General features: G+C 48.4%; 1 long non-coding RNA gene across 5 annotated transcripts in view; it reads left to right on the top strand.

The window, feature by feature from the left end:
* The window catches only part of LOC149524125 (uncharacterized), a 28483-nt gene extending 20707 nt beyond the window's left edge, over positions 1-7776 (top strand). The window contains exons 1-5 of one of the 5 annotated variants that reach the window (XR_016349987.1): positions 1328-1376; positions 1570-1640; positions 4459-4505; positions 5686-6301; positions 7220-7776. This is a non-coding gene — a long non-coding RNA (uncharacterized LOC149524125). Of the gene's footprint in view, positions 1-1310; positions 1377-1569; positions 1641-3135; positions 4227-4458; positions 4506-5685; positions 6302-7219 lie in introns of those variants that run through there. The other 4 variants (XR_016349988.1, XR_016349989.1, XR_016349990.1 and 1 more) reach the window with 4 other exon arrangements.
* Positions 7777-12110: the final 4334 nt, after the last annotated feature.

The raw sequence follows: 12110 nt of genomic DNA, 5'->3' as shown, positions 1-12110 counted from the left end.
TTGCGGCTCCTTCCCATCTCTCCCTTACTTTCTTGGGCACAGTACTGGTTAATATAGAAAAGGATTTTCACCAAGTTGTGTGTGTTTCTATGTATGCGTATGTAGGCATATGTATGGGTGGTGGAAATAGAGGTGCTGCTGCACCTCTGGTTTGAAGAGGTTTCCATCATCTGCAGGGTTAACAGTTTATAGTTCTGTTTGTTGGCTTCCAGCAACCCCACTAAACAAGTCATTCTAGTGCTCCATGTATGTATGTATAAATCAATAGTTATGTAATTGAAAATAGGCCTAAGGAGATGTTATTAACAAAGGTAATGGCAATGGCAGATAAATGCTGCACTGGAAGACTCCATTTGTAGAAATAAAATACTATCGATATCCTTTTACATAGTTGAGTCATTCCCTCTGATCCCCTGTCTTGTACATGCATTATACTAGAAACATGCGCCACATTTCAAGAAACATGGGGAAAAAGTAGAGACGCTCCAGAGAAGAGCAACAAGAATGATGAAAGGTCTAGAGAACATGACCTATGAAGGAAGACTGAAAGAATTGGGCTTGTTTAGTTTGGAAAGGAGAAGACTGAGTGGGGACATGATAGCGGTTTTCAGGTATCTAAAAGGGTGTCACAGGGAGGAGGGAGAAAAATTGTTCTCCTTGGACTCTGAAGATAGGACAAGAAGCAATGGGCTTAAATTGCAGCAAGAGAGGTTTAGGATGGACACTAGGAAAAACTTCCTGTCAGGGAGGTTAAACACTGGAATAAATTGCCTACGGAGGTTGCAGAATTTCCATCTTTGGAAATATTTAAGAGCAGGTTTGATAGACAAATATCGGGGATGATCTAGATGGTGCTCAGTCCTGCCATGAGGGAAGGGAACTGGACTTGATGATCTCTCAAGGTCCCTTCCAGTTCTATGATCCTATGCAGGCTAGTATAAATTTCCTGAGTTTAACTGGGAGTATAAGGCAATATAAACAAAAGGGAATCAATTAAATCAAGCCAGTTGGTAGGCCTGAAAGAAATTGTTTAATACAAAATACGCAATGAGAAGGCTGAATAGCTGAAATCTCTATTAAGTCAAATAAGCACAAAAAAGTTCTGTCAGCAACATTTACCTGGCCACATTGCATGTCCTATGAAATATTATTTTTGGTAGCAATAGCAAAATGTTACCCTATTAGCTCTATAGGCTGAACCTGGAGGAAAAGCCAGGTTGTAGGGAATTTACTGCAATCAGGTTCAGCTGTGCAGGAATAGGCAGGGTCTAAAAAGTCAGTCAGTTGGTAACTGCCAGGGGCTGCTCCTGGGAAAGCGTAGTCACTCCTTGGAACAAGGAAGGAAGGTTTGAAGCTTGCACACCCAAGGGAAGCAGGTGAGGGAAACAGAAATGGTAGAAAACAGGACAGGGAAGGAATAGTGCATACAGGGGAAGAACAGTGAGAGCTGAGAGAGTAAAGCCCAGAAGTGCTAGATTGAGGATTCAGTGCCCATGGGTAGCAGAGGAAGGAAGTGGACCTGCCCCTACCCTGGCCTTGCTTCACCCCTCTTTGCCTGCTTTTTCCCAGCACTCCTTAAAGCGTGGAGAAGCAGCACTACATGGATTGGAGTTGCCTGGCCTGCACTTTCCCTATTACTGGTGAGTGAAGTGGGGGAGGGTGTGGACTGGCCCTCCCACATTAAAGGGGGTGCATATGCACCCCATGTGTTGCCTGTGCCTGGATTAGCACCTGGAGGAGAGGGTGGGTCTCAGTTGTCTTACCAGCCACAGAGGAATGGCTGCTGAAACAGTGAGACACTAATTATGGCTGCTCAAGGGAACATTTAAATATACCCAGAAAGCAGCAACACTGAATGACATGGTTGCTGAGTTACAAAGAGGTCATGCTGCAGCTCCTAGAGTCAGAGAGGGACTGCAGATCAGAGAGAGAATTTAAGTATTGGGTCCAATTCTGGTGCCCCCCCCACTACAGAAAGGGTGTGGATGCATTGGAGAGGGTCCAGAGGAGGGCAATCAAAATGATTAGAGGGCTGGAACACATGATCTGTGAGGAGAGGCTGAGGGATTTGGGCTTATTTAGTTTGCAGAAGAGAAGAATGAGGGGGGATTTGATAGCAGCCTTCAATTTCCTGAAGGGAGGTTCCAAAGAGGATGGAGAGAGGCTGTTCTCAGTGATGACAGATGATAGAACAAGGAGTAATGGTCTCTAGTTACAGTAGGGGAGGTCTGGGTTGTATATTAGAAAAAAATTTTCACTAGGAGGGTGGTGAAGCACTGGAATGGATTACCTAGGGAGGTGGTGGAATCTCCATCCATAGAGGTTTTTAAGTCTCGGCTTGACAAAGCCCTGGCTGGGTTGATTTAGTTGGGATTGGTCCTGCCTTGGGCAGGGGGTTGGACTTGATGACTTCCTGAGGTCTCTTCCAGACCTGGGATTCTATGGAGTGACAGTGTGCAGCTGTGGGAATGGCTGTAGACCTAATGAGCTAATCTGCAGAGCAGCTAAGAAGGCGCATCGGACGAGTGGTGTGCCAGGTCACATACACCCTTTCCAAACAGAGTCCAAGGCACATTACTTTTCCTAAGCAACTCTAAATAGCAACAAATAAATGGAGGATAAGGAAAAGATGGCACCATGTGTACAGTTATATTATGTGAAATCAGTATAGTTATTCCTGAAATAGGACACCTGAATTATTCCAAGTTCAATATTGGTAGCAGTTACAGTCCCACGAGCACATGGCAGAGCTCATGCATGAAGGACTTGAAGACAGATGGAGAGAGCAAAGGCCTTGTATGTGGACCCACATACGGGGCAGGATGGGGGAAGACAAAGCAGGCAGCTGTCCTGCAGCCCAGCAATCTGAAAGGGCCCAGGAGCCCTAGGCCCTTGAAATCACTGCTGGAGTGCCATGTGGCGTGCTCTGGACAGCTATAAGGCTTGGTGGGAGGGAGCGAAGAGGAGAGTCTGTTAGTACAGGAGTTTAAAAAAAAAAAGCCTTTTGGCCCAGCTAGCCCCGCCTTGCTTCACCTGTAGCCAATGCCAGGCCCGGAAGGATTATAAAAGGAAGGAGCCTAGATCAGTTGGCTCCTGACCAGAACTGAGACTGTGGTTCTGCTGTTTGTGTGACAGGAACCCAAACCTTTCCACATGCCAGCAAGAGGAACAAGTAAGCCTTCAACCCCAGCTCCCCTGGGACAAAGGGGAAAACCCGCTAGAACCCCTGATAAGAGGGAAGTTCGGCGTCTTGGGACCTGAAATTTAGAACTCATCCCTCAGACTTCGTGGGAGAGCAACAAGCTGATGACCAAGTGGCTGTAGTAAATGGGGAGACTAAGCCCTGCCCCCCCCCCCCCCCCAGAGGAACAATTCCCCCATTTTCAAATTGAGGAAGACCGCTTATACTGGGTAGAAAAGGGACTGCAAATGGAAGAAGTATACCACCAACTCTTGGTACCACGCCCATACTAGAGGGAGGTCATGTGGCTTCTCCATGCCATACCCACTGCAGGACACCTGGGGAGGGAAAAGATGCTGGCTCTGGATACTAGCACGTTTCTTTTGTTCCAGGATCCGCAAGTAGATGGCATACTTTTGTGCCTCCTGTCCAAAGTGTTAGTTCATGGCACCCCAGCCTGTGGAGAAATTCTGTTCTCACTCCTGTGTATATCCTTTGAGCGAATTGGAGTGGACATAGTTGGCCCCCTAGAGAAGAGTGCTGCAGGATACTTCATATTTATAGTACCTTTTGTGTAGATTTACATTGGTGTACATGAGAACAAGATTTGCCCCACAGTTCCAGTAGAAACCCTAACGTTTGCAAATCCTGTCCACTTGTTATTGTGAATGTGGGATGTTAATATTGCATTAACACATCTTTTGCCTTACTTCCCTAATTATTTTTGGAGAGGAAAACATTTTAAAAAAATCCCCTGCATCTTGTCGCATTCCACACTCTTTGGAAACTTATTCCAATCAGTCTGTATTGCTGTTACATTAGAAACACTGAAATGTATTAATCTATAACAATTTGAGAATAACTCATAATATGCAATAGCTTCTGATATACTCTTGTAAGAATACTGAATGATGGATGAATAGTCAACAATTATGGAAAGGGAATGTTTTAGATGAACAATTGTTTTTTTTTTTCTTTGACAGAAGGAGCATTTGCTTAAATTGTCAGTTTGTTGCCCTGTAGGGGCCTAATCAATTGAGAGTTAATTTGGTTTAATAGATTTTGAATAAATGAGATGCTATTACTTCCTCAAGATTTCTTTTTTTTGCAAAGCATTGGCAGGGAAGCACGCACCTTTCCTACTGAACTAGATTTAAAAAGAAAATTTTCCTCTTATCTCAAAATGACCAATTGGATTTTTCTTAAGTACTTTAGGGTCTATTGATACATTTGGTATGCATTCATCTGGTAGTTTTAATCTTGCCACTCTATTGCAGTGCTGTTGAAATCAACTTTTTAAAGGCGTGGTCCTACTATTGACACAGTGAGTATTAATTACTCCATTTTGTTTGCAAAGCATTAGGTTGGCTCTGTTGTAGTAATATTGATATACAGTAGGTTTCAATGTGATATTAACGCCAATGTATTCAGACCTATGGAACAGGTGGGAAGGGATTCTTCAGTTATTTTTTCTTTTGTTCCCATTCTGTAAAGGGGAAATTCCGCAATGCCAGCTGCCACTTTACTGGTGGAGGATCTGCTAGAGTAATACAACACTTCTAATATTAAAGACTGAAAGGAATGTTCAATGGGAAATGCAGTCCTGCCTCCCTGTATAATCAACAGCCTGTTCCAGTTAGAGCTCAGAATTATGGAATTATAGATGGGTCATCAACGCTTCCCTAGTTCATACTTAAAATGGAGCATTTGTCAGTATGACTAGAGACGTGACCACTCTGTGGCTATGTCTGCACCTACAGGCTTCTTGCACAAGAGCATGTCCACACCTCAAAGCACATTGCAAAAACAATGTGCTTTTGCTCAAGAGAACGTCCACCATGCTGGGCGCTCTTGAGCAAGACAGCTCTGATGGCCATTCACAGAATGGCCATCAGACCACCCGTGCTTTTTTCCATAGGGGTTTGTTGTGCAAGAAACCCCTCTGGAGCATCCACATTTGCCTTCTAGTGCAATATCTGTAGTGCTAAAATCAGTTATACCTCAGTAAAGGAGGTTTACCTACAGTAGAAAGAGCCCTCTGGTTTGTTATGTAACTGCCAATATAATTGCGAAATAACTCATTTGAGGTGTGGATGCTCTGCAGGTTTTTGCTTAAAAACATCTGGTTTTGCACAAAAACCTTGTAGTGTAGACGTAGCCTGTATGTATCTGTTATACTGTGGGGCTGCGTCTAGACTGGCAAGTTTTTCCACAAAAGCAGCTGCTTTTGCAGAAAAACTTGCCAGCTGTCTACACTGACCGCTGGATTTTGCGCAAAAGCACTGACGTTCTACTGTCCGAAATCAGTGCTTCTTGTGCAAATGCTTTGATGTTACTGTTCGGGCAAAAGCCCTTTTCCGGAAATGTTTTTGCGTAAAAGGGCCAGTGTAGACAGGCAGCTAAGACATTTTGCGCAAAAGCAGGCTAAACGGAAAAAAGCCCTATCAGACGCCGTAGCCAGGATCAGCTTCCCGGACTTCCTGGTAATCTGATCCCTTTTAAAGCAGACGCAGGGCAGCTGAGGTCACCAGACAGGACACTTCCTCGGACCTCTGGGCTGAGGTCTGCCACGTGGCCCCTGCCGTCCTCAGCAGCCACCCCGCAGCAGGATGGCAGCTCCAGGAGGGGATCAGCCACCCGCACCCCCAGCGCAGGAGGCCCCCAGAGGCCGCAAACGAAGGGCCCCATCCTGGTCGTTGGGGGAGCTGGACAGCCTGCTCGACCTCTGGCAGGAGGAGGAGGCCCTCCATAACACCCGCTCCCGGCGCCGGAATGCGTACATCTTCGCCCGCATGGCCCAGGCGCTTGCCCAGCAGGGTCACCCAGCCCGGAACCTAGAGCAAGTCCGGGCTAAAGTCAAGGAGCTGCGCCTGGGCTACATGCGGGCCAGCAAGGGCCAGGGGGCAGGAGCAGACACCTGCCCCCACTACAACCGGCTCCATGCCATCCTGGGCCAGCCAGCCCCACAAGCCTCAGAGGTCTCCGTCGACAGCAGCATGTGCCCTCCAGTCACCAGGACCACCAAGGCAGGGGAAGGAGACAGCAGTGCCACCCAGCAGGCCCCCTCCAGCAGCCCCAACGTCTCCCGCGCCTCCTCGGAGGCCGGGGAAGGATCCACCGGTGAGTCTTGAACTTTGCACTCACAAGGGCGGGGGTGGGGGGAGAGCATGTCACTCAGGCCACATGAGCTGCACGCTGTGTAGCATTAGGCAGCAAGCAGCATGTGCAACCACACACATTCGGCGGGACCAGGGGGAAGGGTGGATGCCGGCTGGAACCAGCCAGGGCCCCAGGGACTCAGGCCAGAGCCCGCACCTCCACAAGAGTGCAGCACAGAGAACGGCAACACTGTCCCATGCCTGGCTGTGAGGCACAGCCAGCTGCTCCTGGGTAAACCGCAGCATCACAGCCCTGGTCCCCACCAAGCCCCTTGCCTGCTCCTGGTGCCTTGGCTGGCTCCCTGAGGGAAGTCCCCACTGCGGCCACACACATGTCCCTGGGCTATGTGTGTGAGGGATAGTGGGAGGGAGAAGGGGGGGAAGCGCTTGGGCCACCCATAGGGCCGCCTGAGTTTTGCTGCAAGGATGGGATACCTCTCTCCCCCCCCCCCCAGTCACTCTCCTGGTTCCGTCCAGGAGATATCCCACGCGATGAGGATCTGAGAGCCCAGACCGCCTCTGCCAGATACGCTCCCAGGCACTGTGTGGGGATGCATCTCACTCCCTGTCAAACACCAGTGATTAGCCGAAAGCCTCACAGCCTCCACCAGCAGGGAGTTCCACAGGTGAACGCAACACAAGCGCCCTCCCGCCCTCCATGGGGCCAGGACACAGACCGGTGGTTACAATACATGGAGGAGGACCCTACTCCAGGGGCAGTCCTCCTTGCAAACATACAACATGGGGGGGTAAGGGGGAAACCGAGTGGGCCCAAGCCACACTCCTGTGGTGTCACCTGGGCTCAGGGGTGGAGGGCATGAGGTGTGGGGACAGTGGCCAGCTTGCCTGACTGACCCATCCTTTCTTCTCTTCCCTGCAGCGGGATCAAGCACAAGCCGGGGACCCTCCAGTCCGGCAGCAGCAGCACCCCCAGCTGCCCAACCACGCAGGCAGAGGCTCCGCCACCGGGACCAGCTCCTTCACCGGCATGTGCAGGCCGTCGAGCGCATCGAGGCATCGATTCACCAAAGCATCCAGGGGGACCTGCAGTGGCGCCAGGAGGCCTGGGCTGCCTTCCAGGCCCAGTGCACACGCGTGGCTGACTCCATCACCACCCTCACTGCCCACATAGCCCATGCCATTCACTATGGCATGGCCTTACCCCATGCTCCCACCGTCCCTCCCCTAGCACTGCCCATGCCCCCTCCTGCCCCTGCAATGCCCGCTCCTCCTGCCGCCCCTGCAATGTCCCCTCCTCCTGCCCACCTCCCCGTGCAGCCTGCCCCGATGCGGCCTGACCCTCATGTCCAGATCCGTCCCCGCAGGAGCGCTCGCAGGGACCACCCCTCCCAGGAGTAGCTCCTCCCCCTCCCCGTCCCAGTTGAAGGTCTCCTCCCCCTCTCCCTTCCCCTTGTAAATAAAAACATACATTTTTCAGTTGAGAACAAAACTGTGTTGGTTATTGTGTTACTCAAGGTAACTGTAATAAATATTTGAGATGCCAATTATCCAACTAAATTTAAGAGGATTACAAAATGCGGACACCAAATTCTGTATCTATCACCGGTCGTCCCTTTAAGTGGTCATTGGTTTGTGGCGCATAAATAAATACTGACACTTTTAAGTAAAATTTAAACCACAACTATATTAACGTAGATAACCAACAAGCAAGAAAGGTTAAAAGAAATATGTACATAGCCTAGACGCAGAGAACAACTGTAGTGTTGCTGGCAGCCTCAATCCTTTCGTCCTTCTGGGCTTCGGGAGAAGAACGGCCAGGAGATCCCTTGAAGACAACTGGAATCGGGTACGCTGACTCGAGCCTTCCGCATGAACCATGAATCCTCTTCCTGTTCTTTGGGACAGCTCGGACAGGCGATGGTGGCCTAAACCCTAGCCTAAACTAAAAGAAAAACCCTAAGTACATCTGACGCACCCGACGAACATTCACGATGACGGCCGATGTGCTTGGAACCGACGCTTTACTATTGGGGGGAGATAAGAGTAGGGGAGGGATGGGAGGGAGTTGTATGGGGAGACCGAGGCAACCCTACTATGGGGCTTGTGCAAACATGTCCGTCAGGGCCTCTCGGATGTGCACCCCATCCTGGTGTCCCTGGCGGATGGTAGCTGTGTGGGGCTGTTCAAATGTCTGTGCCTCGGCTGCCATCCATGCAGGGAGGAAGGCCTCCCCACTCCGCTCCACAATGTTGTGGAGCACGCAGCACGCGGCCAGGACCTCCGTTGCATTCCGCTCACCCATCTCGAGACGGGTGAGCAAACAATGGAAGCGGGCTTTTAAGCGGCTGAAGGCGAGCTCCACCTGATTTCGGGCCCGGTTGAGGCGGTCGCTGAACCTGGCCCAGTTCTGGTCCAGCTGCCCTGTGTAGGGCCACATTAGCCAGGGCAGCAGAGGGTAGGCCGCGTCCCTGATGACGCAGATGGGCATAGGCACATCCCCGACAGTCAACTTCTGCTGGGGGAAGTAGGTGCCTGCCTCCAGCCTGCGAAACAGTCCGGAGTTGCGGAGGATGCGGGCGTCGTGTGCCCTGCCGGACCAGCCCGCATAGACATCTAAGAAGCGGCCCCGGTGGTCCACGAGGGCCTGGAGAACAATTGAGCAGTACCCTTTCCTGTTTGTGAAATGAGCTGCTCGATGCTCCGGGGCCCGGACGGGGATGTGGGTTGCATCCAGGTCTCCCCCACAGTTGGGGAACCCGAGGGCAGCGAAGCTAGCCAGTGTCGCGTCCACATTGTGCAGGTGGATCACTCTCGGCGTGGATGACCTGCAGAAGGGTGCAGAGAAACACAGGGGAGCACATCACATAAGGCAGGGTGAGTGTGCGCTCCCTTGGGCCCCCCACCCCGTGTTTCCCTCTGTCCTCACGCACGCACACACACATGCACACAAGAGGCAAAAATGCTGGGCACCTGGCAGCCCTACAAACACTCACTTGTGTGTGTCTGTTTCCTTATCTATTAAATGGGAATAATGGTGCTTCCTTTTTTGTATACCAGTTTTAAACCTACACATAAAAATGCCATATCAGAGGCGGCGTGGGGGTGCACTCGCTAGAAATGGGGAGAATATATAAATACAAGCTCTTGGTTTCATGGATTTAGATAGAAGGCTGCAACATTGAATTGTTTTGTGATTGAATTAAATTGTAAAGAAATAATAATTGGAGGGGCATTCTGTTAAATGCTTTGTTATAGCATCTTACGCCTACTGCATTACATTCATCCAATAATTTTTCAAACAGACTTGGATGTAAGATCTGTTAGTTGGCTTGAAAAATGGCTGAAAGATTGTAAACAAAGCAGAAAAATAAAAAAAGTGCTGTGATGAGGGTGAAATGTTAGCAAGGAAATGTCCAGTGAGGTTGTGTAAACCTCAGTCTTGGCCCCAGTTTTATTTTATGTCTTTATTAATGATCTAGAAAAACTGTGCAGCAAATTAATTAAATTTGCAGAATTGAAAGATGCTGTAAACACCAGGGAGGGCAAAATAATATAAAGGAACCTACCAAGGCTAGAAGAATAGAAACAAAATATAATGAGGTTGCATCTGGAAAAAACACAGGTTATTGTAATACATCTGGGGAGAATAATCTGAACCATGGGATGGAAATAGAGTAAATTATGTCTCTCAACATTCCTGGTACCTTTGACAGCAAGTTACATAACCCTTTTGGGGGTAGAAACCCCTTCACAACCCACTATACCAAAGGTAAAATCCAGCCCTGAGAGGGCTGCAGCTGTGGCATATAGCAGCCAATTAGGGCCCAGCTGAGCTTGTATAAATAGGGGCTCATGGAGCATAGAGAAACAGGCTCTTGCAACTGGGGAGCAGGAAGGACCTGACTGCTTGTAGGCCTAGAGAGGGGACATGATGCTGAGCAGAGCTGGGGAACTCTGTCTAGGCAAATTCCCAGGCTGAGGCCTTGCTCTCAAGGTCTGAGGCATCCAGGGCTGCAGGGAGGTACATGTCCACACCCTTGCCAATGATAAGTGGCCATGTCAGACTGTAGTTTGCCTGGAGGGAGGAGCTAGATAACTGACAGTGAGTCTGAGGCAAGGTGTGTATAGGGGATTGGAGTTCCCAGGGAGAGAGGGCCCTGGAGTGTGGGGGGCACTGCCACATGGTAGTGCTGTGAGGAAAGGGCATTGTGGGCTGGGAGGAACACAGGGCCTTCAATAGCTCAGAAGACAGATAACAAACGTGAAACACTGGCCAGAAGAAGGCACTCCAAGGCTGAAGAGCTAATTCCCAAAGAGACCAGCAGAAGGTTCAGTAGTGGTGAATCATGATGACCTGTTACACTTTTGCAACACAGTATTTGTTTCAAAATTTATTTTGATGCTGGAGTGACTGTAAATGCAGAGATGTCATCTCCTGGATCAGGAGGCAATAACAAGAAATGGGTGAGTTTCAAAAGATTAGTGATTTCCTTTTTAAATAAAGACCCCAAATCTGAATAGGTACAGCCCTGATTAAAAACCTATTTGTCAATTGGTCTTGTCATATTAGTGCTCTTTCTGAAATTTTCAAGTTTATTTCCCTCTTTTTGTACCCTCACAAGTGATCAGAAAGTTGTGCAAGAACAGTGACTTTCCCATGAGCTTAGTGCCAGTTATGAGGCATATTAGAAATACCCAGATTGATTTATGATCATCCTTGCTTCCACTGCTGCTGCATTTATACACTTTACATCACTTCTCTGTGTGGGGGGCCTGGCTAAACCTAAGAAGTGCAGACATTTTCAAATGGAACAACATTATTTAAATGTATTCAAATATTTAAAAAAGTTGTTTGAGGTTCAGATAAACTTAACAGAGTTCAAGGTTGGGGGCTAGGTATTTTACCCAAACTTTTAGGCTCTGCCTGAAGGCAGATCTGCTCACAGGCAGCATTAGTGATATTGCACTCAGACTGGATACTCCATACCACACAAAAATGGAGACAAGTCTCAGAAACAATGAAAGTGACTAAGGGTCTGGAAATACATTTTCTTTTCCTTAATTGTATGTCATTTCCCCCCCCCCCCCCCACACACACACTCATACTTTGTTTAGACAATCCTAAATAACTCAATTTTTGCATGTGTGTGCATATCCTTCTAATATTCCCCAAGACGACATGGCTGTGTCTAGACTGGCCAGTTTTTCTGGAAAATCAGCTGCTTTTCCGGAAAAACTTGCCAGCTGTCTACACTGGCCACTTGAATTTCTGCAAAAGCACTGACTTCCTACTGTAAGAAATCAGTGCTTTTTGCAGAAATACTATGCTGCTCCCATTCGGGCAAAAGTCCCTTTTGCGCAAAACTTCTGCGCAAAAGGGCCAGTGTAGACAGTTGAGATTTGTTTTCCACAAAAAAGGCCCAATTGCAAAAATGGCGATCGGGGCTTTTTTGCGCAAAAGCGTGTTTAGATTGGCCACGGATGCTTTTCTGCAAAAAGTGCTTTTGCGGAAAAGCGTCCGTGCCAATCTAGACGCTCTTTTCCAAAAATGCTTTTAACTGAAAACTTTTCCATTAAAAGCATTTCTGGAAAATCATGCCAGTCTAGACATAGCCCATCTGTAATCAATGGCTGTAGTTTAGCCAAATTATACTCCTTCAGTGCTTCTAATCTTTTTTCATAAAGAAAGAAATATTTAAGTTGTATGGCAAGAATTAGTTCCTAGTAATTAGAATGGTTACATTGGCACCATTGGTCATTTCAGGGGACTGCTGGAGCCCCATTACTTGTAACATTTAAATTATAGCACA

This window comes from Pelodiscus sinensis, chromosome 6 (assembly GCF_052426305.1).
Source record: "Pelodiscus sinensis isolate ZL-2025 chromosome 6, ASM5242630v1, whole genome shotgun sequence".
In the NCBI taxonomy this organism is placed as follows: domain Eukaryota; kingdom Metazoa; phylum Chordata; order Testudines; family Trionychidae; genus Pelodiscus; species Pelodiscus sinensis.
The sequence above is the reverse complement of the archived record's forward strand: the minus strand, read 5'-3'. Positions and strand labels throughout refer to the sequence as shown.